Below are 7,771 nucleotides of genomic sequence, written 5' to 3' on the forward strand. Positions count from 1 at the left end.
TTATTTTGTAAGTAAATATACACCATTTTATGGCCAGAGGCTTTAAATTAATAAGTTTAGTTACTGAAATCTTTGCCCTTTCTTTACTAAAATGAAATATCTTCAGGAAAAATATTCAATTATCTTAATGAACTCTTCCCTGAAAGTTTTTTATTTTTAATATTTGCTTTCTGAGTCAAAAAAATAATATTTTTTTTTAAGACATAGTCAAACTCACATATTATTTTTTTGAATTACATACATTTTTACATATTAATATAATATATAACACTCACTTTGTTTCTAAATAATTATGACAATATCACTACTGCATGTTTATTATCTGTGTATACAGAGTGTGTCATAAAGTTTTTCCGGAATTTTCATAATCAATTCTACTCGTGAATATAATGGAGAAAGTTCATATAAATATATGTCCTAAAACGCTACGTTTGAAAGTTATGACTAGTGAAATATTTCGCTCGGATTTCACCTATCCTGGTGAAATGAAGTCGTAATGAAATGCTTAGGACGTTAATTAAGAGCAAAATTAGTGATTTCTTATGGTTTTTAATCTGATAAATCAAATAAAACAGGCCTAGAACCGTATCTTCAGTATTTTTTTAATAATCTAGGGTGAAAATCAATAAATTGGGGTAAAAAACCCTGTTTTGTTATGTTTGACATACAATAACGTTGTTAAACACATAATACTTTTAAACAAAACTTGTAGAAAATTTAATTTTGAACAAAATAGTGTAAAAAGAGTACAGTAAAACAAAGAATTATTAGAAAAATTTGAATTTTACAGAAACAATATAATACAATGTCTGAAAAATGCACTAATTTGTCCGGAAAGTACTTATTTATTATAAAAAACCAAATTATTTTCTATTAATGTGTAAAATTTGTAAAAACAAAATTTACTGTTAAAAAATTTTTTAAAACCTGGAAATTACATCATAATTGCAAATTAAAAATTACTTAGATAATATTTTTTTATAAATGACATAAAGTAAATTATTTCAAAGTTGACAGTCAAATAGCAGCAGCTGATCATCAATCCGCAATACTGTACAGTGTTTAAATCATTTGAAAGGTACATAAGAATATCGGGCACTATGAACTATGCTGTTGCTAGCGAAGGCTTTCTGTGAATTTTTATTTGAACGTCATCGGTTTGCCATTGCCGTACTTATATACAACAGAGGAATATACCGATACGGTATTCATTTTGGATGCGTGTAATGGTAATGCTACAGCTGCTGCAGTAGAAAATGAAATACGTTTTCCGAATCGTGATTCCAGATCCCAAAACAATTAACGTGATTTTTCGAATCGTCGGGAAACAGATTCACTACCTAGTATTCGTACCAGCTACGAACTATCTGTCCATCACATCGCTGTTATTGGTGAAATTATTATCGACACTGTTCAGCGAAGTCCAGGTGTCAGTATATGACGTCTTTCTAAGCGGATCGGAGTTTCCCATCGATGGTTTGAAGGACACAAACAAAACAAGTTTTATCCTTACCACAAACAGCCAGTTCAACATCTATACCCAGCAGACGGTCCGCTTTCGCTTGGAGTTTTGCAACTAGTGTATAATACAAATTAACAACTCTGCAAATATGTTTCGTCTACCGACAAGGCAAATTTCACTCGAGGTGGCGTCAACAACATAGGCAATGAGCATACGTGAGCAGAAGTAAATTCTCATGAAATGGTGGAAGGCAATTCTCAACACCGACTTTTTAATTTTTTTTTAACCTCCGGGACCACCGTTGGGTATTGCTTCAGAGGATGAGATGAATGATTTGTAACGTGTGTGAAAAATGACATGCCTGACCGGGATTCGAACCTGGGACCTCCGGATGAAAGGCTGATACGCTACCACTCACGCCACGGAGACCGGCTCAACACCGATTTAGCATCTGTGTATGGTGCAGCCTTCTTCAGAATCAGCTTTTTGGACCGTTCATATTACCTGGCCGCTTAATTGCTTAGGAGGTGTATTTACACTTTTTTCGAGAGTTGCCATAGCATGTAAATTTAAACCAATATTTGTTTCGGTTCCGCCTGACAGCTGATGAACTGTGCGTCTGCGGGGAGGTATAGTCGAATGAACACATAATGTTCGATTGATCAGTTCTGGGGGGGGGGGGGGTGCCAGAACTCAGGCCACCCTGGAACTTAGAGGTGATGGGGAAAATTGGCCACACACAAGCGACGAGTCAATGTGGCGAGAGCCGCATTGTCGGACCGTGTGGGAGTTCCTTGATGCGGTTGCTTTGTTCAATCGACATCAGTAGTTTACCTAAGAGTAAAGACTCCTACCGCGCTGCTGTATGAAGCTAACCGAGATATATGGCTGGCTACCAGCCAGGTTAAGACTCCAAGCGCTTTAATGGTGAACAGGTACTTGCTGGCATTCAGCGACCTTAGAGAATTTATGTCTTTGACGAGATAATAATTTAATTATTGATAGTCATATATATTTTAGTAGTTGACGGGATGCCCCTACCCATTTTAGTGATATATGACAAATGGGCGGTGGGACACGCAAGCGAGTGGTGTATGGTACCACGCTCTAGGAGCTCTAGGTTAGCTCTAGGAGCTAATTAGGACACTGGTCGCTAAACTGTTTCGATGCTCAGTAGCCATTTTTGGCATAGACATTCAGTCTTATGCTTTAGGGCGACCTAATGAGGTGGTGGTGGGAGAAATGCCAAGCAAACCAATTGCCGTAGCTGCGGTAATTCTACTGTAAAGTTTCTAAATAAAATACAAATTCGTCTAACCTTTCTTTGTTTTATTCAACTTATCTTACACCATTTTGTTCAAAATTAAATTTTCTAAACTAGTTTTGTTTAAAATTTTACGTGTTTATTACCCATTTAACAAAATTATTGTACATCAAACAAAAAAAATAGGATTTAACCCAATTTATTGGTTATCACCCCAAATTTTTTAAAAAAATACTGAAGATTCTAGGACCTATTTTATTCGATTTTGTCGTTTTAAAACCATAATAAATCACTAATTTTGCTCCTTAATTAATATCCTAAAAATTTCAGTACGGCCTCATTTTACTGAGGTAGCTGAAATCCGTGCGAAATCTTTCACTAGCTGTAACTCGCAAAAGAAAGCACTTTAGGACATATGTTTATGTAAAAGTTTTCCATTATTTTCACGAGTAGAATAGGTTATAAAAGTCCCAGGAGAACTTTGTGATACACTCTGTAAAAACGGTAATGTACGTTTTAACCGACATTGGTTTGAAACTTAAAAAATCACTGGATCGATCTAAATGAAAATAACTGGCTATTTTTTTTACTCATTTTATTTAATAAATTTTTAAAGTAAAATATATGTGTTAGTAGTTAAGGCGAGTATTACAGTTTAAACTGAAAGCTTCTCGTATTTTACAATATAATCTTTCATGGAGTAGAAATAAACTCTGTAATATATAGATAGCTATGTAGTTCTCGAGGATTAAATTTTGAAGAGAATTTTTTTTTTTGTATTTTATTTTACAGTTCTGGATAAACCGTTGTGAGATAACAGAAAATTTCTTTTGTTTTCATTTTTCATAAGAATTCAATTTAGCATAAAATCAAACCGTAAAAACCTTACTAAAAAGTGTAGTAAGTGTAGTAAGTAAACATTTTTCAAATTTTATGTTACATAATTGTATTTAAAGATCATATCGAATTTTATAGTGTCATTTCTGATTCTAATAGGCACTAACGGGGAGCTAGTCTTCAGCTACGTCACTTGAGACCGACCGAAGTAACGTCTTCTAGGCGGTTACCTATTGCTCTCAAGTGGTTTAATACTTTTAAAAAAAAATTGTTCCACGAATGAAATTTAAAAGATTAATTGAATTTTCCTTTTGTCAAATAAGACATTCCGTTTTTAAGATATCAGAGATTTAGTGGAAATATTACTTTTCATTTTTTATAAGTAAGAGAATAGGTTTTTTTTTAAAAGACCCTTTTTAATTCATACATCCGGATTCTATATTTTGTTAGTTAAATTGCTAATGTTTTTTTATTTTAAAATATATATAAAAAACTTATACTTTTCATATAAAATTGAAGCAAATTAATTATATTAACCAAACAGTGTTGGTTTAGGGGTGAACTCAACATCACAAAATCAGCTGATTTCGAAGTGGAGAATTCTAAGATTCAAATCCTAGTAAAGGCAATTAGTTTTATAAGGATTTGAATACTAGATTGTGGATACCGGTGTTCTTTGTTGATGGTTTGGTTTCAATTAACCACACATATCAGGAATAATTAACCTGAGACTGTACAAGACTTCCCTTCATTTACATTCATACATATCATCCACATTCATCCTCTGAAGTAATACCTTACGGTGGTTCCGGAGGCTAAACAGAAAAAAAAGAAAAAATTTAATTTTATTGACTTGTTTCTGTTTGTTTATCCGAGTATCAAGCGTAAATGGTGTAATCGATTTTACTTTACTTTAATAAAGTGATAAATTCACTAAAAACATATATTAGACGGAAAATATCGACTCTTCCTAATGAAATCGTATATCAAGAAAACGAATCCTTATTCAATATCATGAGGAAAAGAAGAGGAGCTTTCTAATCATCTACCAAGGTTCCCAGAAGAAAGGCTAACCCACAAACTATTAACCTACCAACAAAAAACAAAGTTAAAAACAACTGGCTAAAAGAAATGGAAGAACTTAAAATTACAAAAGAAGAGATTTTGAAAGGGGAAAAAGGAGTATCTTTTAAAAACAAAATAAAAAAATTAAAAATTAAAACTCCAAAACAAAAAAATTGGTAGATAACAGAGGAAAAGAGATTCCAGAGGTCTAAAAGAATGAGAGAGTATTGATCAAAGAAGAAAAATCCCCAGTAATGATCTTCCCAACATTGACTAGAATTTCTCCAATGAGGGCCTAAACCATATAAAAAAAGTGATATATTCAACAATTCAAATACCTATAATATTTAAACACGAATTAATGACGAATTACCCAAATAAACTAAAATTATAAACCCAGACAAGTAAATCTGAAGCTAGTCGTGCAAACTACATGGATAAGTAATAATAAACTATTAAGTTAAATAGTTGTCCATGATAAGCCACACAATATAAATGAGAACTTATAATATAATTTTTTTATATGTACTTTGTGTATTTTATTTCTTTTAAAAATCTTACCTACCTTTTATTTATTTATTTTTTCATAATTAAGCACCCCAAGGCAACCGGTCCCTTCGCCGTTAAACAAAACCGGTAGAGAGACTTAGTGTGCCGTGGCAGCAGTCGATGCCCTGTCTTGCCCCTTCACCAGGAGGCTTACCCATCGGGGTCCCTCTAGCTTCATAGGAGTATGCCAACTTCCTCATATTTTTGATTTTATGATTTCATATTTATGATTTTCACATATTTAAAAAAATACAACCAGTATCTATAAATTTTATTTTTTTTTAATATCATAAGCATATTATCTGAAACCACAATTATATATATATATATATATATATATTTTACAATAAGTTTCTTTGTTTTTTTTAATTTTCTTTCTTAATACTTGGTTTCAAGCTGTTTTTTTTTTCTTGAATAAGGATTTCCAGTGATTATTAATTTTTTTTTTTTAATTTTTCTTCATAATTGAATATTATTTAATTGCTTATATTATTCTTGTAATTAAATCACTTTATAATAAATTATTATAAATCGTATTTTTTGTTGTGTGATAATTATTTAAACAAATATGTATTAAAGAATGCATGAAAATGTACAGTCGGAAATTATTCTAAAAGTAGCCGAAATACACCTCCGCTAGAGGGCTGCCCTTCCCTGCTCTACTCTACCAGATCTAGGTGGGCGTTTCGCATACCCTTCACTATCACCGCGGCGCGACGCATACCCATATCTTGAAGGTCCCCTATGCCATCATCGGGGAGCCCAATCTACTTACCCTTGCAAGTGAGAAGAACAGAACATCCTAGACATAAAGGCTGCTTCCCTGATCCTAAACGTCACCACGTTTTATCCCCTTCATATTTTTTTTTTTCTTTGCTACCTAACCTTACTACCTCTAAACCCTTACCTTAATCTATGATTGTAATTAGAGAATATACTTTTATCTGTATAAAACTAATTTTTAATTCTGAAAATTTATCAGAAAGCCGTAGATGCTGTCTTTACTCAAGTTTGTTTTATAATTTACAAAAAGTTTATAAAAATCAGTATTCGAAAAAGACATTATAGCAATACTGAATCAAAAAATATAAATTTTTTCTTAGAATTTTATTTGTATTCATAATAAATTTTACATTTATTATTTATATAAATAATGCACTCACTGTAGAAAATTATAAAAATGCAGAGTTGATTTCTGTAAAAAAAAAATCATAAACGGTTTATTCATTCCAAATGGAATTTTTCAAAAATGATAAACTTAATGAATTTTATTTAATTGCTTATATTATTCTTGTAATTAAATCACTTTATAATAAATTATTATAAATCATATTTTTTGTTATGTGATAATTATTTAAAGAAATAATATGTATTAAAGGAAAATGTACAGTCGGAAATTATTCTAAATTTACACAACCAACAATGTTCGTGTAAAAATTGATATGAAAAAAATGACGAAATGACAATTTATCTAATTTCATTCCATTGTGTTTTGACAGTAGGCTGCAGATTCAAAAATAGATATTCTTAAAAATATTATCGGCTTTAGTTTTTATTTTAACAGTTACTTGTTTAATGGAACGTCTTGTTTTCCTGTAAAGTAAAAATAATTTATAAGTTTAGTATAATATATTAACCATCCATATATAATAGTTATAAATCAATTTTAAAGAAATACTTCTTTAGAAATAAAATCCACTGAGAAAATATTATTTTTTTGAAATTCATATTTTAACCTTTAAATCATAAATATATATAGCTTTTACGTATATAAATGCATAATATATATGTAAATGAAAGCCTTGTCTGTTTCTCTGTTCCAACCATTATTTCTGAACACCTAACCTCATTTTTTAATAAAACTTTGGTCTTAGTCCGATCCAAACTCAGGTCGTATGGAATTTTTAAAATGTGCTTAAACTTTTTCCTCTTGGTTCAATAAGCCTTTTCGTCATTTTTTTTATTTGACTGCTGCCTTAATAAAAGATAATAAATAATATTAGCCTAATTTAAACATCATTAGATTTCAATTAACTTTTATCCAAAAATTATAATTTCTTTCCGGTAATTGGTATTTTGCTTATGGTAAGGAATGCAGCAGTACTATCTGTTATCATAATTATAAGAAATTATCTATAAAAAAAAAAAAAATAGTAATAAAACATTTTTTATTAAATAAACTGAAGAAGAAAATGTGATTTCTTAATTCGGAATGCTTTAGATTAGTAATGGTTATATGAATATCACGAATGTTAAATGTTTTAAAAGATTTTCACATATTTAAAAAAATAAAACCAGTATCTATAAATTTTAATTTTTTTTAATATCATAATCATATTATCTGAAACCACAATTATTTACATATATATATTTTTTTTTTTTTTTTTTTTTTTAATTTTTCTTTTCGTAAAGTTTTAAATATACTTTTAATTATTATTCATAAATATTTCGACTAATTTATATATATATATAAGGTGATAAAAAAAGAAATAAGATACTTTTAATGGCGAATACATTTGATGTCGGAATCTCTTCTTGCTGGCGAAGGCGCATGTGTGTTAGTATATGACTAACAGGCAAAATTGAAAGATGGC

The sequence above is a fragment of the Lycorma delicatula genome, chromosome 6 (genome assembly GCF_047948215.1).
Source record: "Lycorma delicatula isolate Av1 chromosome 6, ASM4794821v1, whole genome shotgun sequence".
NCBI classification, from domain to species: domain Eukaryota; kingdom Metazoa; phylum Arthropoda; class Insecta; order Hemiptera; family Fulgoridae; genus Lycorma; species Lycorma delicatula.